General features: G+C 41.0%; 1 protein-coding gene and 1 pseudogene across 4 annotated transcripts in view; both read left to right on the plus strand.

Annotated features, from left to right (window-relative positions):
• SHROOM3 (shroom family member 3) overlaps positions 1-26,531 on the plus strand; it is a 185,301-nt gene that overhangs the window by 79,358 nt on the left and 79,412 nt on the right. The window lies entirely within an intron of this gene.
• Positions 8,512-8,672, plus strand: LOC121494118 (annotated as a pseudogene).

Consider the following 26,531-nt stretch of genomic DNA (forward strand, 5'->3'; position numbering starts at 1 on the left):
TGCAGAAGCAGAGATTCTCTGACCTGGGGTCAGGACCTCAGACAGAGTGAGTGTACAAGGAAAGCACATTCCTCATTCTGTATTCCTGCTGCTCCTGCTTGGGTTCCAACTACAAGACAGACCACAGAGATATTTCTTGTGCATTTGGTACCAGATTCCCAAGGCAGGGCTTGACTCCATCTCAAGCAGGGCCTTATATTGTGGTTCTCCTTAGAGATTATTGCCGGGGAACAGGTTCTTATTTATAGTTCACAATCCAAGTTAAAAGAAACCGATTATTCTTTAAAAAAAAAAAAATCTTCATTGGGTTTAAATGATAGGTAAATATAATATTCCTCCCCTGAATGCTGAGGCACTGGCTATTGCTCCAGGTAAAACATGCTTGGCCTGTATTCCCCTGAGGCCCACCATGTTTGATTTATTCTTCATATCTCAACTTAGAGGTTACTTCCTCTAGGCCTTCTCTCGCCTCTTGGTGGCATAGCACCCGTCAAGAGCCCTTCTTACTCTGTTATAGTTGTTGAGAGTGGTCTAAGAGTTTCTTTGGGGGCAGAGATGGTACCATATTCATGGTAGTATATTCAGTGATGAACACACAGTGGGCTACCAGACAATGCTTGAGTCGAACCGGAGCACTTGGAAACGTACAGCGGCTTTGAAGCTGGCAGACGTGAGCTCACAGCCATGCTTCACTTACCAGCTGTACAACTGGAAATGTCACTTACTCCTACTGAACCTGTTTCCCTATGTGAAAAATGGAAATAATAATACTCACCTGAAAGAGCTGCGTAGTCTCTCACCATTCCTGACACATAGTGTGCGTGCCTAATAAATATTCCTTTGATTATTGTATCGGGTCATGGATGAGAAATTCCTTCCAAATGTTTGTGCTGGGCCATTGATATGGTGAGAGTTCTCACTCTAAGTATCGGCAGATGTACTTTTAAATAATTTTGTATCTGGTCTCATTGAGAAGGCAGTTATATAAAGTGGAAGAAATCTAGTATCTGTAGTCAGAGGACTTGGTTTGATTCATTTTTGTTTTCTTTTCCCCTGGTAAGTTATATACACATTCATATGTAGCTACTCACCTTGCTCAAAGCTGTTTGCCTTAACTTGAATGATGGGCCTTAACCCAAATGTGCCTACCTCTTACTAGCTCCAAAATTAACAGTGGAATATTAAGTACCATTCCAGTTAAAATAGTTTTGAGGTGCCTGTGTGGCTCAGTAGGTTAAGCATCTGCCTTCGGCTCAGGTCATGATCCTAGGGTCCTGGGATGGAGCCCATGTTGGCCACCCTGCTCAGTGGGGAGTCTGCTTCTCCCTTTCCCTCTGCTTCTCTCCACCACTTATGCTCTCTCTCTCTCTATTTCAAATAAATAATAAATAAAATCATATAACAAATAAAAGAAAATAGTTTTTCTATGGTTCATGTTGTGCTCCATTCTGTTAAAGTAACCAAATAATGAGCGTATTGCTGTTTAAGATCTCCTTGGGGTTAAGATTCTTTTTCTGTGGTGCAACAGTGACATCCATTGGCCTGTCGTACTAATTAGAGAACAAACCTGCTTCTCAGCTCTGTGAATATTGGGTTTCCTGATAAAGAAACACACAGAGAGCAAACTCTCCCAACCCAACGAGTAAGTTAAGGTAGGTCAGCACCTGGTCGCCTGCAAACTGGGCTGGTTTCGGGACCTTCCCGGGACATGCCTTCTCAGATCACTGCTACCAGGTCTTCCCTTGTGGTCAAGTGGGGACGTCCTAGCATTGGTCCTCTCTTGGTGGAGTTCAGCAAATGCACAGGGCTGTGGGAAAACCTTGGTTTGGGGTTCAGATATGCTCTTGAATGCATAAATCAGGGCCAATCACTCTCCTCCGAGCCTTTTCTGCACTGATAAAGTGAAGCCAATAACCGTACATGTTTTGCATTTACTGTTTAACATCTATTATAAGATATAGGGCTTTTCTCTATATCTTATAATAAATTCCCACAATCCCACAGCAATTGCTGTGAACATTAGGAGAGCACAAATCACATCTGCTTAGCATCTACCAGATTGTAAGGATGGGAAGCTAAGCACCAAATCACAGGTTTTCAAACCTTAAGCCTTAGTGACTTACGCTCACTGCCCTAATTGGAATTAACCAGGTCATTTGGAAACTCCTTCATTTCTGGAAGAACCCTGGGGAAAGGTTCTAAAGATAGAAAATCAAAGGAAAGGTTATGTGGCTGGCTATGCGATTGAGCAATGAGCAAGTGTCTCCATGTAGAAAGAGCTATACGGTGCTGGTTTTCATCTCCATAGAAAACATAACAGGAAATAGCAAGGCTAAAAATATTTCCACCTACTATGTGATGGATACTCTGTTAAACATTAAGAAGGAAGGATAAATAAGACAGCTCATTGCATACCCTCAAAGACCTCATTTTTCAAGTGAGGGATACAAACCAGAAACAGTGAATTATAATGTGGTAAGTGTTAGGTCAGGCATTCCTGTCTGGTGCTGTGGGACACCGCCCCTGTCCCCCCCAACGTGTGTGTGTGTGTGTCTGTGTGTGTGTGTGTGTGTATGTGTGTGTGTGATTGACAGGATCCAAGTAGTGGCTAATGTAGGCACCTTTGGATGTAAAAACAAGTGAATAGTTTCAGTTATACTTGAAGCCAAAATATCAAATAGTTCTCTATCAAAATCAAGCAGATGGGATCCCTGGGTGGCTCAGGGGTTTAGTGCCTGCCTTTGGCCCAGGGCCCGATCCTGGAGTCCTGGGATCAAGTCCCACATTGGGCTCCCTGCATGGAGCCTGCTTCTCCCTCTGCCTATGTCTCTGCCTCTCTCTCTCTCTGTGTCTCTCATGAACAAATAAATAAAATCTTAAAAAAAAAATCAAGCAGACGGTAATCCATGCCTCTATCAACATATAGAACATTTTCAATACCCCATAAAGTTTCCTTGTGCCTCTTCCTGGTCCGTTACCTACAACCAAGCATCTACTGTTCTGATTTATTCCACCAGAGATTAGTTTTGCCTATTCTAGAACTTCTTATAAATGAAAGTACACACTATGTACTCTTCTGTGTTGGTATTTTTTTTACTCAACACAATGTTTTTAAACTTCATTCGTGTTGTTGCTTATATTAGTAGCTCATTGTTTACTCAGTCTCCTGTTGATGGACGTTTGGGCTATGTTCAGTTTGAGGCTACCACGAATAAAGTTGCTGTGGGTATGAGTGTACAAGTATTTCTGTAGACATATATTTTCATTTCCCTTGGGTAAATACCTAGGAGTAGAATTCCGGATCATACAGTAGATGTATCTTTGACTTTATAGGAAACTTCCATACCATTTCCAGAGTGGTTATATCCTTTTACAACCTAATGCCAGTTGATCTTCAACCTTCTCAACATTTGGTGGTAGCAGCATTTGGTTCCTTTTCTAATGCTATGTAACAAATGACCACAAGCATAGCATCATAAAGCAGCACAAATCTATTCGCTCACAGTTCTCTAGATCCGAAGTCCTATATGCCTCAGTTGAATTTCCTGCTTTGGGTCACAAGGCTTGAAATGAAGCTGTCAGCTGGGTGGGGTTCTTATCTGGATTCTCTTGGGAGAATCCACTTCCAAGGTCCTTCAGGTTGTTGGTTGAATTCAGTTCTCACCCTGGGCAGCTACTCTGCTTGTAGAGCAGCCTGCATTTCTTCTCATGGGGTTCCCTCCATCTTCAAGACCTGTGAATTTCTCTGACTTCCAATTCTGCTATTGTCCAGGGAAAACTTAAAAAGACTCACCTGGTTGGGTTAGGCTTACCTAGATAATCCCTGCATCTTAAAATCAATTGACTTGGTACTTTAATCACATCTGCAAACACCCTTCACAGCAGTATCTAAATTACTGTTTGATTGAATAACCAGGGAACAGAAATCTGGGGCCATCATTAGAATTCTGCCTACCACAACACTCCATGGTATTGTGGTGAAAATTTCAAGCAAGCATCATTTTCCATTATCCAGCTGCTTTTATTTTTATTTTTTATTTTTTGTAAAGGCCTCACTTTTAAGTAATTCCACACCTGGCATGGGGCTTGAACCCACAAACCCAAAATCAAAAGTCTCACACTCCACTGACTGAGCTAGCCAGACACCCTTTATTCTTCTTTTTTAAAAGCTATCCAGCTGCTAGAGATATCAAATATACTTTTCTCCTAAAGAATAATACCTACTATGGTTTCAATAATTATCCCTTATCATTTGTATTCTGCACATTTATTTAAATGTGTATTCTGCACATTTAAACTTACTACATTTGAAAACATCCAAGTGCTTCACCAACATTGAGCTTGACAGCTCCATTCAATGTAATCAAGTTTTAACTAACTGGCAATATTAATACTAGAAAACCTAGACACAGATTAAAGTGCTTTGACCAAGTTGATTTGTGTTATTTCTTGGTACTTCTCATTGGTTACAGAATTAAAAACTAGTATTTTAATTTTGGTAACTAGAATAATATAATCTAGGGGTGAAAAGTCCCAAGATCTTTATAGTCCAACTAAAGATCAAAGAAATTGATTCATAGAGTTGATTAGTCAGAGATGAACCCAGAGCCATGGCCCTAGATTCCTAGGCTAGAATTCACTTGAATTATGCAACATACTTGAATGCCTCCTTGCTTTGAGACAGGTGCCTGATCCTGCAAAGGGACTTTGAGATTTGTTGATTTAAGTCACCATATATAATCTCTGACAACTCAGAAAACATTGAAAATCATGCATAGATTATATAGTGTTTTCCTCAGTTCCAAATAAAAAATTTTAAGCTAGCTAAATCTATTTCAAGAAAAGTTATCTTGTGATAGCTTGAAACTAGCTGAGGGAGGAAATGACTCCGTGGAGTTGACCTGATCCTGTTTAGATGGTAGGTAGTGTCTTAGGAGTCCTTGATTCTGTGTTTGAAATCTCAATGGACTTGGAGACTTTGCATTTCTTCCACTAGAGAATAAAGGAATTTTATGCCTGACTTTCAAGAAACTCTTATAAAGCCCCCTTATTTTTTTAAGCCCCCTTATTTTTGAAGATTAATTCTAAAGAAGGCAGTTGAAAAATCATAAGGCAAGTGAAGGTGAGACCTAGATCTTCTTGTGGCTTTACACCAGAGGCAATGACTGGCCAACCAATCTCTCCCAAAGCTATTTTATATGGCCCACAGAATGGTGGTGCTAATTCCAACATTTAAAAACTGAAAAATTTCGCATAAAAGCCCAGATGCCATTTCTGAGAATGTGGGAGCTTAGGTAATACTGGGCCCACTTTCTGCAAGGCCCTATGGACAGGGCATGAGTTCTGCAGGTACCCCAATTTACCTTGTTTGCTTCATGCATTTTCCTTCTTGGCTTCTATAGGAATCTGAGTCATGACACTTCCCTTACTCCAAGCTACAGTTTTGAGACACCTTGTCTAACTGTTCAAACAATTTCTTATCTGGGTTATACATACCAACCATATTTGGCTTTCATTTCCTAGTAGTTTTTTTTTTTTTAATTTTTATTTATTTATGATAGTCACAGAGAGAGAGAGAGGCAGAGACACAGGCAGAGGGAGAAGCAGGCTCCATGCACCGGGAGCCCGACGTGGGATTCGATCCCAGGTCTCCAGGATCGCGCCCTGGGCCAAAGGCAGGCACGAAACCGCTGCGCCACCCAGGGATCCCTCATTTCCTAGTAGTTGAAGATAATTAGCCAGATTCTCAAAGTAGATGAGCTACTCCCAGGCATTAATTCTGACCATTTAAAGAGCATTTTCTCTGTAGGCCCACCATCACTTACCATGTGGAACGCTTAGTATTCATATAGTTTCAAAAACTACTCTTTTTTTAGTGGGCTATTATGAAAATTCTGAGTTGAAGTAAAGAAAACATTTAGTAGTTGTGAAGTCAGAGATTTCATTTAGGATAACCTTTTCATCTAAAGGATGTCTCATGGGCTGAATTTTGTACCCTCCTAAATTCATGTGTTGAAGCCCAGAACCCCAATGGCTCAAAATGTGACTGAATTTGGAGACAGAGCCTTTCAAAAGGTGGATAAGTTAAAATGAGGCCCTTGGGGTGGGCCCTAATCCAATCTGACTCATGTCTTTATAAAGAGAAGAAATTTGAACACACAAAGAAGCACTAGAGATGCACGCAGAAGAAAGACCATATGAGGACACAGTGAAAAGACAGGCATCTGCAAGCCAAGGAGAGAGAACTCAGGAGAAACCAACCCTGTTGACATCTTGATCTTGAACACCTAAACTCCAGAACTTTAAGAAAATTAATTTCTGTTATTTTAGCCACCTAGATTTTGGTATTTTGTTATGACAGCCCTAGCTAACTTAGGAAACTCTGTGTGGCCTTATGGCGTGTGGGCAGTAAGTTGTTAATGGATAATTGTTGAGTTTATGCAGTTAGAATCCCTACTTGACTGATAGCTGGTTCTGAACTTTAGCTGTACATGAGCATCATCTGGAGAGCTTTTAAAAATAACAGTGCCTGGAATCATTCCCCAGAATTCTGACTCGGTTTGGGGTTGGTCTTGGGCCCTCTGGGGTTTTTGTTTGTTTGTTTGTTTTGTTTTTTGTTTTTTAAAAGATTTATTTATTTATTTATTCATGATAGACAAACAGAGAGAGAGAGAGAGAGAGAGGCAGAGACACAGGAGGAGGGAGAAGCAGGCTCCATGCCAGGAGCCCGACGCGGGACTCGATCCCGGGACTCCAGGATCGCGCCCGGGCCAAAGGCAGGCGCCAAACCGCTGAGCCACCCAGGGATCCCCAGCCCTCTGGTTTTGAAAGCTTCCTAGATGGTTCAGAGGTACAGGCCACAGTAAGAACCACTGATGTAGAGGGAAGGGTATCCCTCCCTGCAGAGAGGCCAAGGCTTCCATACTTCTTAACCGGATTCCAGAGCTGCCAATGTCATCCAGAAATAGATGGGATAGGTTTGTTGCCTGTGTAACAGGACCTCTGAGGGCCTTGAGTAAAAATGACCTCTGTCCTGGGATTTTTCTGATTTCCTATCTCCCTGCCCTTAATAGCCTGTGTTTAATTTCTTGTCCCATCCTCCATACCAGTTGAGGGTGGGGCACTGGGAGGGTATTCCAGGAAGCCCTGGCATTCTCTCAGCACCATGGGCCTAGAGCTTGGAGACCAACAGAAGAAATAGCCATTGGGAAGAGAGTGAGTACTAGTAAGGCCCAGACCATAGAGCTTTCTTTCCCCAGCAGTGGTGAGACCCAGTGCCTTGCTGGAGTGCTGGACTATTCTGTGGATTGGGCTGCTTTTTGCCACATCTCTTACAATTAAAATGGCATTTTCTGATTTTGATGGCTATGTAAGCCTGCTGATTTTATTAACTTAATTCCTGGTAGTTCTCATCAGTCTCTCATAAGCCTTGTAGAATGAAAATATTGCCGTGTTCTGGTATTTTCCCCAAACTACCTGCTCTGTTCTTGTGTGTAGAACATGGCATTTTTAAGAGACAGATACAAGTTAACTGAGAACAATCCTTGCCCCTTCCTTCAAAACCTCTCTCTGATGCTTGCTAGAGTATGTCTAATCTTTGCTCTATGACGTCTGGTATGACATCCTGATCCCATGTCATAACTTCATTCCCTGTTAAGTGCTGCCGTGGTGATTTCAACTGTATCAGTGCAGACCTTCCTGACCTGACATACTACAGAAATTCCCACTGAATACTTTATCACAAAACCAAACAGAACTGGGTCACTTCTGGGACCCTACAGATTATCAGGAAAAGCAAGAATTTTATAAGGGACTTATTTTGTACTCAAGTATTGGTTGATTTAAGGTGGTATCACCAAAATTCTAAAAAAAGAAGAAAAAAAAAAGAGCAGATTGCTGCATTGTAGGTTTAGAGCTTAACAAAAGTCCAGTAATATCCAGTGTCTCTTAAAGCTAGAGGAAGTTCTGGCCTCACTCAGATGGATATTTGTAATTATGATCTTGAACTGGTTATGGGATCACCAGTTATTCAAGTGATATTGTATTACAGCTTGCCTGAGTTAAAGTATGATGAAGATCTTTCCATTCTTTTATCTTTTAATTTCTTGAAAGGAAATGCTAAGTAAGCAGGGACTTGAAGAGATATCTGTACACCCATGTTTGTAGCAATATTATTTACAATACTTAGGTAAATGTCCACTGACAGATGAATGGATAAGCAAAGTGTGTCACATGCCCATAACAGAATATTGTCCAGCCTCAAAAAGAAAGGAAATCTTGTTACGTGTTATGACGTGGATAAACCATGACATGCTAAGTGAAGCAAGCCAGTCACAAGAACAAATATAGTATGATTCCACTTACATAATGTGCCTGGAGTGGTTAAATTCATAGACACAGAAGGTAGAATGGTAGTTGGCAGGGGTCAGGGGTGCAGGGGGATGAGGCTTATAGTTTAATAAATATAGTTTCAGTTTAGGAAGATGAAGGTATAGTTTCAGTTTGGGGGGAATCGCTTCTCGGCCTTTTGGCTAAGATCAAGTGTGGTTTCAGTTTGGGAGATGGATGGTGGAATGGCAACACAACAGCATGAACATACTTCATGACAACAGACTGTTCATGTAAACATGATCAAGGTGGTACATTTTATGTTGTATTTTACCACAATTTTTGAAAAGGAAATGCTGAGCAAGGAGATATTATTATAATTATTATGCAAACCAAAGTAGAGTATTTGAGGAGTTTTATGAATTTCTTCGTTGGTCAGATTTCTATAGAGATGAGCCTAAGTTACAGAAAAGTAAATCTTAAATATGAAACAAGCTGCTCAAAAAATGGTCCCTTGTTAGACATTTTGAGGAAACTCACTTTCCAGGTCCATGTGCCCACCTGCCTGCTAGGGATAGCCACTCCTGTCTCGGAGGCCCTTGCCCCAAGCCAAGGTCATCTTTGCCATGGAAGCTGCTCTGTATCTGCTCTTCCCCATTTCATCGAGTTCTATTTTCATCCATACAGTTGCCCAAGCCCAAAATCTGGGCATCCTACTGGACCCTTCCATTTCTCCTGCCAACTCCAATTCCTAATTCAAATGAACAAGGCCTCTGTCCACTCAAAGACTTGAGTATCAACGTTCATAGCACTAATCATACTAGACAAGATGTGCAGACAGTCCACATGTCCATCAACTGGGAAATGGATAAACAAAACATAGCATATTTATAATGGAGTACTATTTAACAGTAAAAAGGCATGGACTATTGAAAGTAGCTGCCACATGGATGAATCTCAGAAACATGCTAAGTGAAAGAAGCCAGACACGGAAGATAACATATTGTATGTTTCTACTTATTTGAAATCTTTAGCAAAGGCAAATCTCTAGAAACAAGCAGATCAGTAGTTGCCACAAGTTGGGAATGGCAGCAGGGGAACTTCTGGAGCTGATGGAAATGTCCTAAAACTGGATTATGGTGATGGTCGCCCAAACACTATACATTTCTTAAACACCATTGATTTATATACTTTTTTTTAAGGTAGCATTTTATTTGGAAAAAAACCCTAGATATTGAATCATAGCTTTATCATGGAAAGGATGCAAAGGAGCGTGACTTTAAATTAACAAAGATTTTTTTAGGGGTGTCTGGGTGGCTCAGTCAGTTGAGTGCCGGGCTCTTGATTTTAGCTCAGGTCATGATCTCAGGGTCGTGGGATCAATCCCCATCCTGGGCATGGAGCCTACTTAGGGATTCTCTCCTTTTCCCTCTGCTCCCTGCCTACTCATGCTTGTGCATGTGCTCTCTCTCTTTCTCTCAAATAAATAAATACATAAAATATTTTAAATAAATACATACATACATACATACATACATACATACATAATGAAAGGATCACTTTGCCTGCATTATCACTGTTGGGAAAGGAGCAAGGCCAAAGCCCAGTTAGGACACATCCATGGGAGGACTGGCTGGAGGTGACGTATTCTTTTACTTCGGAATATAAGCTCCAGGAAGGGAGGACTTTTTGCTGGGTTTATTTAACTCTATTTCAAGTACCAAGTGTGTGGCATGAGTGAGGGGAGGGGCAGAGTCGGAGAGAAAGAGAATCTCACACAGACTCCCTGTGAGCATGAGGCCGGATAGGGATCCCAGGACCCTGAGATCATGACCGAGCCAAAATCAAGAGTTGGATGCTAAACTGACTGATCCACCCAGGTGCTCCAAAGCGATTATTTTAAAAACACAAACCTGATTCTCTCCCTTTGCTTAACAGCTTCTAACACTTTCCCAATGCCTTTTAGATAAGCCTCAAACTCCTAACCAGGACCTGACCAGACCTACATGTCCAGGCCTCAGGCTGTGTCTACTCCCTTAGCCACTTCTTCCTCTGTACTGGTTTCTCCCCCTTCCTGGCGACTTGCTGGACTCTCTGTTCATGCTCTTTGCCCAGGTAACTCCCATTCACTCTCTAGACCTCAGTTTAGAATCTTTTCATATTTTGTCAGTTCTGGTTTAGGATGCCTTGTTATAGTCCTCCAGCCTACCAGACAGATTCCATTACACAGAACTCATGGCACAGTAGTTGTTCAATGAAACGTGTGCTAGATGAATAAATATTTAGAAAAAAACATCTGTAGAGAGACAGGCTTAACTAGTATTGACAGTTATTTATGTGATGCCATGCCTCCATCTTTAAGGGAGAGTGTTTCTCAGAGTTCTGATCTAGGAAACAGGAGCTTAATGTACCATTAAGGATACACTGAGAAATCAAGATACCTTATCCCTCTTTGAAAAAAATAAACAATAGGAAGACCCTGGTCTAATTGCATACATGGGACTAACATTAATGAAGTGATATTCGTACAAAGCTCTGAGCTAAAAAAAAAAAAAAAAAAAAAAAAGCTCTGAGCTCATTTGCCTAAAATAAACTGAGGTAATATATTTTTCAGAGAAATAAAACAGAAAAGAACCTATCCCTACTGTTGGTATTTAGGATGATTGCGTTACCAGTCATTTGTCTTTAATATTTTGCTCAGATTCTTCTTACTGTAACTTACTCTGTTACCTCAAGTTAGGGACCAAAAAAAAAAAAGAGAGAGAGAGAGAGAGAGAAAATATCCTGTTTGCCTCCCTCCTCAGCTTGCATGGATGGGAGCAGTAAGCTCAAGCTGTGTGGGAAGTTTCTTGTTTTAAAATTTACTCCCTCAAGAAAAGCTACTTTTATTTCATCGTTTTTCTGTTTTTGTTTTTTTTTTCTTAATTTTCTTAATTTTTCTTATATTAAAAAAAAAACCAAAAAACCCTCCTCTCCAAATTTACAGAACTAAAGGAAGCATAAATTAAAACATTTGTTGCTTGTTACTTTGATCAACAAACACTTATCTCCAAAAGAAAAAATACTAAACTAGGACAGATTAAAAAGCAGTTCCTTCCCTTAAGTAAATCAGTCAATATAAGCAGCTTAGTCTCCCAACTGGATAAGAAACAAACAAACAAATAAACAAACAAAAGGGATGGCAGAAAAAAAAGAAAAAAGGATGGGGATGGGAAGAGAATTTAGACTAAGATTGGGTTGGGGTTCTTATGTCCCTTGTTTGGCCTATTGGCATGACTGTCCCCTCAACTGTTAGGTTGCTGGCTCTTTCTCAGACTTGTAATCTGTAATCCAGTAGTAAGAACTAAATTAGTCTGTTATGTGGACTTCAAAAATGTCTTTTGACATTACCCATTATACACATGCAACTTTTAAGAATCACCTATTGGCTGGCAGCTCAGAATGAGACATTTCTCCAGAAAAAGCTTTTCTACTTCTGCAGACTCATATCTTCCTCTTTTTTTCCTCTTTTGTCACATCAAGAGAAAGGATATTTATGTGTATTTGTGAGACAGCTTGCTAAAAAAAAAAAAAAAAAGGCAGGAATGGGGATGAAATAGTAGCCAAAGGAGCAGGAATGTATTTTCCTCTTAGAAAGCATTTGGTTATTTTCTTCTTATTCTTACTTATCCTTTAATTTTTTTAAGTTTTATTTAAAAATGTCTAATTGTATAAAAACACACTTAACAAAATTCACCATCTTTGCCATTTTAAGGCATACGGTTCAATAGTGTTAAGTATATTTCCATTGCTGTGCAGCAGAGCTCTTGAACTTTCCATCTCACGGAACTGAAACTGTGATACTTGTTGAACAGTAGCTCCCCATTTCCCCCTTTTCTGGTGTTTTTAAACTAAGAAGATGGAGTCTTCTGATTCTATATAATGTTCTCATGACCTCACCTGTGAAGTAGTAAAAAATGTAAATGTTTATGCAAAGTAAAAGATACATTTTTTCCATGGACAGTGATCACTTGTTTAAATTTCTCTAAGAAACTTACTTTTCCCTTCTCCTACACATTCTAAGATAGGTGAAGGAGGAAACAAATCCCGTCCTTGAACCTTTAGCAGACTGGTCCCTCTGGCTGACCCCTAACCTAGTGATCAAGGGTGAGTTGCCCTGAAAGCATTTTTTCCCTCTGCCCCACCCAAGATACTTAGAGTACTGCAGGGTTTCATACTTTTGCCTGAAACACATCCTTTCAATGAAGAGTGGGATCTCAGGCCAGATTTAGAGAAAAATAGCCAAATTCTTAAATCTGGCAGTTCCAATTCTGAGAGAGGAAGGGCTCTCACTTCATATAGTAATATGGAATTACCACTGGTATTTCTAGAAATAGGTTTTAAAGTACTGATTTTGTGGATTCTGTAGTTCCAGGGTTTTTTAGAGAGAATGAGGGGAATGGGCAGAGGGAGAGAAAGAAAATCTTAAGCAGGCTCCATGCCCAATGCAGAGCTCGATCTCACGACCCTGAGATTGTGACCTGAACTGAAATCAAGAGTTGGACACTTACCCAACTAAGCACCTAGGTGCCCCATGAACTCCATAGTTCCAAAACTCCAGTGGAGGGACACCTGGCTGGCTTAGTCAGAAGAGCAGGTGACTCTTGATCTTGGGGTTGTGAGTTCAAGCCCTATATTGGATGTAGAAATTACTTAAAAATAAATAAATACGGGTACCTGGGTGGCTCAGTGGCTGAACGTCTGCTTTCAGCTCAGGTCATGATTGCAGGGTCCTGGGATCGAGTCCTGCATCAGGCTCCCCACTCGGAGCCTACCTCTCTTTCTGCCTATATCTCTGCCTCTCTGTGTGTCTCATGAATAAATAAATAAAATCTTAAAATGAATACGCTTAAAAAGAAAACACCCAGGACGCTTGGGTGGCTCAGCAGTTGAGGGTCTGCCTTCAACTCAGGGCATGATCCCAGGGTCTTGGGATCGAGTCCCACATCAGGCTCCCTGTGAGGAGCCTGCTTCTCCCTCTGCTTGTGTCTCTGCCTTTCTCTCTCTGTCTCTCATGAGTAAATAAAATCAAAAAGAAAGAAAGAAGTTACTAAATAAAATCAAAAAGAAAGAAAGAAGTTACTAAAATCAAAAAGAAAGAAAGAAAGAAAGAAAGAAAGAAAGAAAGAAAGAAAGAAAGAAAGAAAGAAAACACTCCTAACCCAAGACAAGGGAAATAAAAAAAACAAACTGCAATGGAATATTTATTGGGGATCTATTCTCTATCATGCATTGCATTAGACACTGTTACAGTACCAGATGAGTAGAAAAGATGTGGTTCCTGCCCCCCAGAATCTCACCATCCAGTTGTCAATCGCCTGGACTGTATTATAGTAGAGAAGGCTGAGGGCTGATGCAAGCTGAGGAACAAAGTCAGGGGACCCCCAAAGTTCCATAGGGGATGTGATAAGGTAAATGAAGCACACGGCAGAGTGCCTGAGGCATAGCATTCAATAAATAAAAGTTGTTAATGACAAAAGTGGTAATAGCCCCACCCAGACAGTCTTGGCCCCAGGAGGAGCTGGGGCCAATAAATAATGCTTCAAAGCAGTATGTAACAAGCACCAAAAATTTAGCTCCTAAATTTGGGATGGGAAATGGCTAGAACAGTTGGGGAATAGTCTTGAAAGAATGTGACTTACATAAACAAAGGGAGACGAGAACAACCTGGACTCAAAAATGAGATGCTGGCCATGTGTATAAAGGCCTAGGAACATTAATTTGCCCAATACCAACATGTGCCTGTTGTGCCCAAGATTGCGAATCCGAGAAACCACCGAGGAGTCGACACCGATGCAAACACACGAGGGTTGATTTACAAGCTTGAGCTTGGGTCCAAGTTTGCCCGACACAGCGGAGCAGGGACTTGGACCCCGAAGTGGGTTACAGCTGGGTTTTTTATAGGCTGGTCTAGGGGATTTTCAGAAGGGGTGGAGGAATTTCTCAAGTTCTGTTTACATTCTGATACGGGGCTTTCAAGGGCATTGAGCTCTGTTCTCATTCTAATATGGGACTTTCTACCACAGGCGTGGGCTCTGTTGTCTTTCTGATACGGGATTCTCTGCCTAGGGCAATTCTGAGCTCTGTAGTCTTTCTGGTATGGGATTCATTCTGCAGTTTTTCCTATAAAGTTCAGCTCTTATTCACAGGGGCCTAAGATGGCTGTACTTGTGCTAATGCTAACCTTGAGGTGGAATGGCCTTGATTTTTCTTGGCCTCCACAGTGCCGTGTACTGGGGGTATCTAGGATGAGGCTCACTCTCAGTTTAGGAAGGGAGACTTCTGTTTGAATGGCACCAAAAGCTCAGTTGGATGTAAAATGTATTAAAGGCTATAGCAGATGATTAAATGATGTATTTTTTTAAAAGGTTTTACTTATTTATTCATGAGACACACACACACACACACACACACAGAGGCAGAGACACAAGCAGAGGGAGAAGCAGGCTCTATGCAGGGAGCCGGATGTGGGACTCGAACCTAGGACCCCAGGATCATACCCTGGGCCGAAGGCAGGCGCCAAACAACTGAGCCACCCAGGGATCCCCCTAAATGATGTATTTTTGAACCAGAGAGAGACATTGCTTTTGGTAAAGTATCAGAAGTTTCATTGAGAAAGAAACATATTTCTGGTCTTGGGAGGTTGGCTAGAATTTCTTTACTTAGAGATTGGGATTGAGGGAGGAGTCTCAACCCAGATGGAAAAAAAGAAAAGTAAATAAAGTGCCAGGAAGGGAAACCAGGGCACACTTGCAAAAATGGTAATAATTGGATACATTAAAGGTAGTTAGAAAAACTGTCCTTTATAGCTGAGTTAATAAGGATGGACTCAGGCAAAGGTAAGTGCCCTTTGTTTGGGAAAAGGCACAATTTTTAAAGGGGAAAAAAGGTAACTTTCCATTTACTGAGGAAAAAGAAAATCATTCTGGAGAGATATGGGGTTTTGCTTATCCTCCATTAGATTTATAGGGCAAAAGGGTTCTTTCTAAGGAGATTTCTTTTCCTTGGTGCTCTGAATTGCAATTAAGACTCTGCCTGTAGACAATGGATGCGTTCACTTTCCTTCTCCTGCTAGAAGACAACAGAACCTTGTCCTGTTATTGAAGTGGTTTAACCTGCAATATTATCTTGGTCATCCAAGGTGGTGATAAGAACAAGGCTTGGGCTTTGGAGTCAGGCAGATCTCTGATTCTTCATTTTGTCCCTTCTACACTGTTGGACCTTGGCAAGTTACTTAAAATCTGAGCTTGGGGCACCTCTATGGCACAGTCGCTTAAGCTAAGCGTCTGAATCCTGGTTTCGGCTCAGGTCAGGGTCCTGAGATCAAGCTCCATACTGGGCTCCACACTCGGCGGGGAGTCTGCTTGAGATTCTCTTTCTCTGCCCCTGCCCCCACTTGCACTTTCTATAAATACATACATACATACATACATACAATCTAAAAAAAATCTGAGCTTCATTTCTAGTCTATAACGTGTGACTGGTGGTAATAGCTACTTTGACATATTATTGTCAAAATTAGAACGAAGGTATATAAAGCCCAAGGCATGGTACAGGGCTAATACTAGGCACAAGATGAATGGTGGCCCTTACTATCACTGATAGGCTGTGGCCCAGCTCTTTCTGGTCTACCACCAAGAACCGGCAGCCAACAAACAGCCTGTCAGGATCTGCCCAGGGCCCTGTTATCTTCTTGCCTTTGGCCAGCATAAGTGCACTCTGGACACCTCCCAAAGATGCTGATTACAAGAACTTTAAAAATGAGTTTTCTCTCCCATCTTATCTTCTGGTTCCTAGGCAAGAGAACTAAAGTATGTAAAATAACACTGACATCTGGCTTGGAGTAGAAGAGTTTCCTGAACACCTACTAGGAGACGGTTGGATTTAAAAACATATCTGCTGGAGAGTAATGAAAATTTTTTTTCATTGCTTGAATCTACACGTGAAAGTACAATATAAAACCATGTAACTTGGCAAATGAAAGAGATCTGAGAAAATGAGCTATTATGGTGGTGCTTGGTGGCTAGACTCCTTTTAAAAAGCACATTGCTGGGATCCCTGGGTGGCGCAGCGGTTTGGCGCCTGCCTTTGGCCCAGGGCGCGATCCTGGAGACCCGGGATCGAATCCCACGTCGGGCTCCCGGTGCATGGACCCTGCTTCTCACTCTGCCTGTGTCTCTGCCCCTCTCTCTCTCTCTGTGTGACTATCATAAATAAATTAATTAATTAAAAAAAAAAAAAAGCACATTGCTTGTGGGTTTTTTTTTTTAAGATTTTATTTTTTTATTTATTCATGAGAGACACAGAACGAGAGAGAAGCAGAGACAGGCAGAGGGAGAAGCAGGCCCCATGCAGGGAGCCCAACGTGGGACTCGATCCCGGGTCTCCAGGATCACACCCTGGACTTCAGGTGGTGCTAAACCGCTGAGCCACCTGGGCTGCCCTGCTTGTGGGTTTTTAAAGAATAAGGGCAGATGAATTGGCGTCTTTAAGTCAATAAAGTAAGACTGCCAAAAAAAAGTAAACAGGATAAACATTTAATTTCTCTGTTTTTCTTTTGAGAGCCAGAGAAGCTAATACTTTAAGACCAATGGAGCTGCCAACTAGCGAGTGGAAAATTTTATTTTCAAAAATAAGCTTTTAAATGAAGATAAAGGTGATTTAAAAAAAAATCTAAAGCACCAAATAGGATTTAAGTCCTTTTGAAAAATATGTAGACATTAAATACCATATTGTCTAAACCTTAGTAGCAGTAAATCATCAAAGTGAGTCATCCACATTTCAGAAATTCCAACTGGTTTTACCCTAGCAACTTTCCTTGTTTTTGTCTCTTGAAGTTATACTTCTGTAGCACCTTGGGTTGTTCTTAAAGCAGAATGTGGCAGTGTCGATGACATTTAAATGTTTAAAGTATTTATATAGGGGCACCTGCGTGGCTCAGTTGATTAGGCATCTGTCTTCAGCTCAGGTCATGATCTCAGGGTCCTGGGATTGAGCCCCTGCATCCGGCTCTCTGCTCAGGGGGGAGTCTGCTTCTCTCTCTGCCCTTCCCCTCCCCCTGGCTCATGCTCTCTTGCTCTCAAATAAATAAATGAATGAATGAATGAATGAATGAATGAATGAATGAATGAATAAAGTAAGTCTTGGGGAAAAATTTACATGCAAGTTTTCATATAACACATTCTTAGGAAGAAACCTATCCAGTAATATAGGTGTCTCGATGCTATGAATACAATTAAGATGTCCTTTTTGAAAGGCCTAAAATTCTGATACAAGGTAAAGACAAGGAGTGCCAAATCATTGGGCAATTCTTATAAAAAGCAGTTTTGGTTTTGTGGATGCTTTGTATTGTTATAAAGAAACCATCGCTGGCGATTCTGATGACTTCTCTCCGTCAGGGAAGCAGCTCTTTAACAATAAATAAGTCAGAGGTTAACACGCAGTGGAATAACATACTTTTAGTCATTAAAACAGATTTCTATAAATCAGTTGTTCAGTTTGTATGCCAGTGTGTAACATTATCACCTGTGTCCACAACCACTTTTGCTAGCTCCTCAGGCATCACACGTGGTCAGATTCAGGTACTTTCACTTGCCTTACAGTTCTCCACCCACTTGCCCTCCAGGCATGCAGGTGTTTTTCCATCCCAGATCTACTCTTGCTCCCTCTTCCCTTTCCTCTCTCAGCTCCTGCATGGTCTCCACGGCAGCCTTTCCTACCAGTCATCATAGGGATTTTCAAGGAAGAAATTGCTATGAAAATAGAAGGGGCCAGCCAATGGCAGGAATTGACTGAATTCCATCTCCAAAATGTGGGTTATGCTTCTCCCTCTTGTTACACTTACACTTCTCCCTCTTGTTCTTACACTCAAAATCCTCAGTTCTTACACTTCTTGGACATCATCAATTAAAATACCTGCTTTCCTTGGGGCGCCTGGGTGGCTCAGTCAGTTAAGCATCTGCCTTCAGCTCAGGTCATGATCCCAGGGTCCTGGGATTGAGCCCTACATTGGGCTCTCTGCTCAGCAAGGAGTCTGCTTCTCCCTCTGCCCTTCCCCTCCCCCTGACTCATGCTCTCTCACACTCACTCGTTCTCTCTCAAATAAATAAATAAAATCTTTAGAAAAAATAAAGAGACTCACTTTCCTTGACAAAAAATAATGTTCGTGCTCTACTCAGGCACAGGTTAGGTTGAGAATGCTGGCTGGCCCAGCCTTGTCTGCCCTCGCCCACACCACCTCCCCACTTTCCCTGTGTAGTTCTCCCAGGTGACAAGGGCATGCCAGGAATGCACTCCAGTTGAACCCATGCTGTTAACAATCTGTCACTTGTGGGGTTTTACCTTTCAGGATCCTGGGCCGCCAGCACTCATTGTCACCTATATCACGTGCCTTTTTCCGAGAGTCCAATGCCCTTCACATACCGAGTGCACTTCACCTTGCTCCAGAAGGTTGCTGCTGCTGAGGGGAGGTGCCAGCTATTAGTGGTTCACACCAAACCTGTTCAGAGCTTCAGAGCTGAAGAGGAAAAACCCCTACTCCACCACAGACAACTGTGATCATTAGTGAGCTTTAGTTGTTTGAATTGCAGCCTGACCTGTACCTTTTACAAGTAAATTTACAAAGAAGATTTTTTCTTCCTGATATTTTGCTTGGTGATAAGCATTTAAATGAATACCGGGAGTTGAAGATGTCTCCATAATTATCCAACATAATCATCATTCTCCCCATATCGATTTAATCCTGATTTTAAGTGCAGCCTTATGAATAAAGCTAAAATGCAATAAGCATTTACTTTACGTTAGGCTCCATTCTACGTGCTACGTGCTACGTATTATAGCTAAACCTGCAGCAATCCTATGACTCGGGTTCAGTTTTTAAGCTCTCATTTTGTAGGTAAAGAATTTGCTTCATGGGCAGGTAATGACCAGCCCAAGGCCACACAGTAGGGCCTGTGGCCAGGGTTCCAATTCAAGTATTCTGCTTCCAGAGTCTGCACTCCTTTTTTTTTTTTTTTTTTTTTAAGATTTTATTTATTTATTCATGAGAGAGATAGAGAGAGGCAGAGCACAGGCAGAGGGAGAAGCAGGCTCCCCTGTGGGGAGCCTGAGGTGGGACTTGATCCCAGGACCCCGGGATCACACCCTGAGGCACAGGCAGATGCTCACACACTGAGCCACCCAGGCATCCCAATCTTTTTTTTTTTTTTAAAGCTCTCACATGCTAGGCACACAGTGCTGCAGATTTTACATGTGGTGGGTTTAAATGTTGAGCCACTGACACAATTATGCAAGAATGTAACTGCTTTTCTAGACACTGACTAATTTCTGTTTTGAGACCTCATTCAGCAGAGACAGACCTTAGTATCAGCTAATTCCGAGTCTCCTTCAGCTCCTGGGGTCACAGCTGAGTTATGAGTGCCTTAGGCAGAGTCAGGGCTTTGTGTATATCCTATGGAGGCCGAGTGAAGTTGCACCTTTGGCCATCATGTTCCATCCCCATCTCCCCATGCTGGTATCTGATGTATCTGGTTACCATGCAAGCTGGGATGGTGGTGTCTGCAGCCTCCTCAGATCTGTCCAGCGTCTTTGCTGTCTTGGCTTTACCAGAAACATTCTGCTTCCCCTGGCCCACCCTGGGTTGGGAGGATTGGTGGGAAGTGTGGAGTTCTCTCCTGCCTAGGTACACCACATAGATATTTCGTTGACTCCTCCTCCTTACTGAGTTCCCAACAACTCTAGTACTAAGCCCTCTCTCCAGATTCTTGCTTGGGGGTTGGGGGGCACACACTTTCTGCTCTCAAATCCCTAAGCTTATCTGAAGCTTCCATCTTGCCCCATGTAGGACTCAGCGTAGCTCTCATTTCTAACTCCCCTTCACTTCTCTCTGACTTGCCTTGCCCTTCTTTGGTGAGTTCTAGAAAGTTGTAATGTCTGTCATGGAGGAAAAACTGGTTCTGAGTATTCTCTCAAATCTTAAGACTTTTGTCTGGATTCCTTTGCTACATGAGTTCTACTGAGTCATCCTTTCTTTGGTCAATGAATGGCACTGACTGGGAGGAAAGACAGGACTGTGGGGAGATTCAATGGAAGGAATAAGAATAGTTGATATCTCACCCCCCACCCCACACATGCTCAATAATTATCTCATGTTATCTTCACAAAAACCTATGGGAGGTGTAATTATGCTTACTTAGAGGAAGGACAAAGGTCTTAGTAAGATCGATTAATCTTGCACGCAACTAGCAAGCTCTTGATCACCACACTCAACTATTCTTAATCACGTGGTACTGAAATAGTTTCTTTAGATGTCTAAATTTCTGATGAAAAAAAAAAATTCTGATGAGCACCTGATGAGTCAAGGGTAGGACTTCATCCAACTCAATATCCCCAAAGCCTAGCCCTTAGCAGGTACTCAACAGGCAGTATTTGAATTGAAGTAGGTCCAGGAGAGAGAAAGGAAAAGAAGAAGGGGGAGAAAAGGTCAATTGGGAAAATCTTATCTTAAGCTATTTCCAAACTTCCTGAACAAGTTTGTTGATCAAAATCTGAGCAGAAGTACTGTTATGATCTAAATCATGTCCAGAAGAGAAATGGGTGTACTGTCATTGGTGACACTACAAGTAACATGTGAGGATCACATGCATATGCGAGCAGTGTGACCAGACCTAGTGATAGCTCTTAATCAGTCAATGCAATATTAATTGACATTTCTTTACCTTCAAAACATTGTCATTCAAGATGTTGGTGGTGTATAAATCTGACAACTTCTTGGATTTCACTCCTTTCTATTAGATTTTTGTCTGAAGACTCTTATTCTCCCACAATACATAAATCCCTCCGATACCAAATACCATATTTATTAGATTATGCATCTAGGTGACAGGTAAAGGCTTTAGGCTGTGATATGCCCAAAGTTACAATCAAGGGCAGATTTGCTGAATAGTTTTCCTGTTGCTTCATAACTGTTTATCTACAGTGTGCCTTATTGTTAAAATTTTTATTATTTGATGTTACTGGGACACCTGGCTGGCTCAGTCAGCAGAGCGTGCGACCGTGGATCTCTGGGTCATGAGTTTGAGCCCCACATTGGGGATAGAGTCTACTTTATTTTTTATTTATTTATTTTTATAGAGTTTACTTTAAAAAAAAAAGGTATTATTTTCTGTGATAACAAATACTATAAACAGTAAAACAAAAACAATAAAGTTAACATTTCCCCATGCCACCTCTTTCAGGTAACTTCCATTAACAGCCTATTGCATGTTCTTCCTTATGTACTTAATATACGTGTTTGAGCACATCTTCATGTTTATAGGAGTCTGACGTTCCTTTTTCTGTTCTCCCTCCTGCCCTCCCCCTTGTCTTTTACCCTGGAGCTCCATCTCTCCTTCTTCCCCTCTTCCCTTCTCCAACTCTTCTTTCTTTATTCCCCCTCTCTATTTTTCATCTTCCACCTTTCTCTCTCTTGTCCCCTATTAGTCTTGCGATACCCAGACTCTCAGAAAGTTGAGTTTTCACCCTCAAGATGTGACAGCTCAGTCCAAGCTTTGGGGATGGACTTTATTCCTTGGGTTGCCTTGCTGTCCTACACAGTGTCAACATGAGAAAGTGCGAGGCAAGCATGGGAAGACATAAAATACTCAGTTTATCAACATTAGCTTATTTAGCTGAAACATTTCAGAACTCAGGGTGCTTTTGTAATTATTAAAATCTTTATTGTCAGCATTTAATTCAAAGAGTAAATTGTATTGTACTTATTATTTTTTTTATTTTTATTTTTTTTAAATTTTTTTTTTTTATTTATTTATAATCGTCACATAGAGAGAGAGAGAGAGAGAGGCAGAGACACAGGCAGAGGGAGAAGCAGGCTCCATGCACCGGAAGCCTGATGTGGAATTCGATCCCCGGTCTCCAGGATCGTGCCCTGGGCCAAAGGCAGGCGCCAAACTGCTGCGCCACCCAGGGATCCCTTATTATTTTTTTTAAATGCCCAAATTCTATAGAGGTGTTTACAAGCAAAAGGTAAACTTATGTTTATCCCCTGAGATTTCTCTCCCTGCAGTCCTATTGCCCAGAATAGTTTAGTATTTCTTTTCAGATGTTTTCCTAGACTTTTGTAAAACATGCTATATGTTGTATATAACATATATGTAGCTTTGTCACTTAACTATATGGACATCTCTGGTACTACGTATAGGTCTACCTCTTTCCTTATAAATGCTGCATTATATGCTTTAGTATTAATCTAACCATTTCCAATATGACCACTTAAGTTGCTTCCAATTTCCAGGATCCAATTCTAACCAAGACTTTCCCAAGAGAATGCTTGTCCGTCCTTGTCTTCTTAGTGACTCGAGGCTGCTGACATGTGAGACTGGTCCTTAATCAGTGACTCCCACAACATTGAAAATGTCCTTCATCTCCTACATGTCCATGAAGCAATCCCTTCGAGTCTTATATGCTGGTTTTGTTGTTCTGTTCTTCCTTTTGGCTTCCATGTAGACCTATGCAGGTTTGATGCAGGATCCCAGATCTGACCCCCTGAACCATGCATGCCGCAACCATGCTCATAGCCATACAACTGTAGTAGATGCTAGGTCACTTTACAGGTAATAGGCAGGAAACATAAAGGCCTTTACTTGAGACCATGGTCCTAGGGCCCCCGAAGAACAGAAAACACAGCAGTGCCCTTGTCAATATGAGTCAGCTGCCAGCAGGAGATGATGCCTCAGCTGAGAGAGGGTGAGGAAGCTGTGAGCTCCCCAAGAGCATCTCCCTTCTTGGGGGTTCACTGGGCCACTGACAGCAAAGGGCTGTGATGGAGGGAAGACTTACAGGGCTGAGAAGACAAGGAACTGAGAGGCTGAAAGATCTTACAGGATTTTTCCCTTCCATGTTACAATCACTGCTTCATGAAATAAATTACTTCTCAGGGTTAGAGTGGTCTTAAATGCACTTCCTTACTTTAAGTTTCTATTTTAATATGTTATTCACTAAGACAGTTGTTTACTTGTTTTTCACATTTTGCTGTGGATGGTTCAAAAAAATAAAAATATTTATTAAAGTGAATATTACATTAGAAATTATATGATGTCCATGTTAAATTTAGCTGCCTATTTGAGAAGGAAGCACCCCAAACATTCTCCTAATATTTTCTTTCTGAAGCAAGAACCCATGTTTCTTTTTTTTTTCAAATTTTCCAAGTCCATTTTATTTTATTTGTTTCAAATTTTTATTTAAATTCTAACATCTAGGGTAGTATTGGAGTAGAATTTAGTAATTCATCACTTACATACAACACCCAGTGCTCTTCATAAGTGCCCTCCTTAATGCCCATCATCCATCTAGCCCACTCCCCACCCTCCTCCCCTCTAGGATCCTTCAGTTTGTTCTCTATAGCTAAGACTCTGGTTTGCTCACAAGAACCCATGCTACAAGTATACTCTTTCCTATTTGTGAGGTTTTTGTATTGACCATTAAACAGTCCCTAGAACCGACTTTCAGTATTCAAAAGATACTGACCTCGTTTTTCTAAGGTGTCATAGCCCAAAAAAGAGAATAGATGAACCAGGGAATTTATTGCATGGCAGTGGAAAGAGCGAGATGATTTTATTATTATTAATTATTATTAATAATAATGATTTAATTATTTAAATAGTTACAAATTTCACATTATAATTTCACTTATTTGGAATTATAAAAAGAATGCCAAGCTGAGTAATGGTTGACTATTTCTAAGTGAAATTAGTATATTTTTTTAAAGTAGGCTCCACGACCAGTGTGGAGCCCAACATGGGGCTTGAACTCACGAGCCTGAGATCAAGGCCTGAGCTGAGATCATGAGTCAGATGCATAACCAACTGAGCCACCCAAGTGCCCCTATGTGAAATTTAATTAAGTAGTTTAAGTACAAAGTATATTTCTTGGGGATCCCTGGATGGCTCAGGGGTTTAGCGCCTGCCTTTGGCCCAGGGCGCGATCCTGGAGTCCCGGGATCGAGTCCTGCGTCGGGCTCCCTGCATGGAGCCTGCTTCGCCCTCTGCCTGTGTCTCTGCCTCTCTCTCTCTTTCTATCATGAATAAATAAATAAATCTTAAAAAAGATAGGTACAAAGTATATTTCAAAACTATACTACTCTAATATAGACAAGAAGCTAAATTTGTGAAAAATAATATTCAGAACTCCAGTCATGTACATAATTTCTATACGTTTCTTTAAAATTATAATTAATTAAATGTGTTAGACTAATTGAAATTAAATAATTCAAAGAATAATTACTGAATTTCTTAAACTTTTTGTTTGAAAAAGATATTCATTCTCACAGGTTTCTCCTTACTAATAAGACCTGACAATTGTAGTGGAGAAACCAACTTCTAAGTGTGTATACAGTATGAATCAAACCATGTGGAATTATACTAGATGCTCAAGTAGCAGAGCTAATCTGATGAGATTTTAAATATCTTTAGGTTAGTCTGTTTATCTCAAACTGAATTGGGCTTAGAGGTGGAAATATTTAAGAGAAACAAGAGGAAATGATTTGGCCTGTGAAAGCACCAAGTGCCTAGACGAGCCACCATGGATGTCCATCCTATCACCACCCCATTTCTGACTCATGACCCTTTGCCATCACCACCTTGGTGGATCTTGTACATGCACAGTCTCTGGTCTTTTCCTCCTACTATTCACTCCAGCCAGCATAGAGAAGTCTTGCAGGTGGGGATAGGAGAGCCAACACATTCTTCTTTCAAAGTATATATTTTATAGGATATGAATTATATCTCATTAAGGTGTTTTAAAAAGAATTATGACTTTAAACAAAAGAAAAACCATGCAAATAGTAGGCTCCCAATTGGCCATGCATGCCCTTGTCTTTAAGAGCTGGTTATACACTTTTATTTCCCAATTTGGTACCTCCTTATAAAAGTTCTTAGCATTTTTTAAAGGCTTTCTTTCTTGGGACCCCTGGGTGGCTCAGCAGTTGAACATCTGCCTTTGGCTCAGGGCTTGATCCAGGGTCTAGGGATTAAGTCCCACATCAAGCTCCTTGCGAAGAGCCTGCTTCTCCCTCTGTCTGTGTCTCTGCCTCTCTATGTCTCTTCTGAATAAATATTTTTAAAAATTAAAAAAATTAAACAAAAATAAAAGCTTTCTTTCTTGATCAATATGTCTATTTTAATCTTTAAAAAATGCTTTGGATTCCAGTGTGAAAGCACCACTTCTGAGCACAGTCTTTTATTTTTTTTTTTATTTTTTATTTTTATTTATTTTTTTTTTTTAGTAGGCTCCACGTGAGGAGCTTGAACTCAGGACCCTGAAACCAAGACCTGAGCTGAGATCAAGAGTCGGATGCTTAACCAACTGAGCCACCCAGGGTCCCTCTGAGTACAGTTTTAATAGGAACTGAAAGGCAGCATGACTTTACAGAGACCATCTTTAATAATTTTCTTGGGAGTTCCATACATACACTTGATACATGTAACTGTTCCAAGGTCATTTATCAGTTATGCTTTGTGAAAGACTGGATAGACCATTTTGCAGGAGCACTGAGGTGCCAGGTGAGGGAACTTGCATAATTTTGTTAGCATAATTTTGTATTGTTGCAGAGATGTCTTCATTTCCAGGCTCAGCTTTGATCCCACGAGACAGGTGGTTTTCCTTTCATCTACAAATATCTGACAATTACCAATTGTTACCAATACAAATAAAAAGTTACCAATACAAATAAAAGTTACCAATACAAATAAAAAGTATTTTTCCAGAATCTGTGGTACAATGGGAGCCCTGGGATCTCTCTTCATAGTGATGGATTTCACTGGTATAACATAGGCTGTGTGGGAGGTAAGATTTGGATCCAAAGTATGTTTCTAATCACCAATTTGAAGTGACATTTCATACAGGAGTAGAGGGATCTGTTCCACCCTTATGGGATTTCACCTGACCCTGAGCACTCAGGAAACAAGATAAAGAAGCAGCAGGACTGGTCTTACTCTTCTCCCCACAGAGCTCCTGGCTGTGTCTTCCAGCTAAAACTTATTTCCACAACATAGTGGCTGCCACAGTATGCTGTCTATACTGAAGGGCTGACCACTTATTTAAAGCTGAAGTTGTGAACATAACTTTCACCCCAAACTAGATTTCCACAAGACATGAAACGCAGGGCAGGC

The sequence above is a fragment of the Vulpes lagopus genome, chromosome 6 (genome assembly GCF_018345385.1).
Source record: "Vulpes lagopus strain Blue_001 chromosome 6, ASM1834538v1, whole genome shotgun sequence".
Taxonomy (NCBI): domain Eukaryota; kingdom Metazoa; phylum Chordata; class Mammalia; order Carnivora; family Canidae; genus Vulpes; species Vulpes lagopus.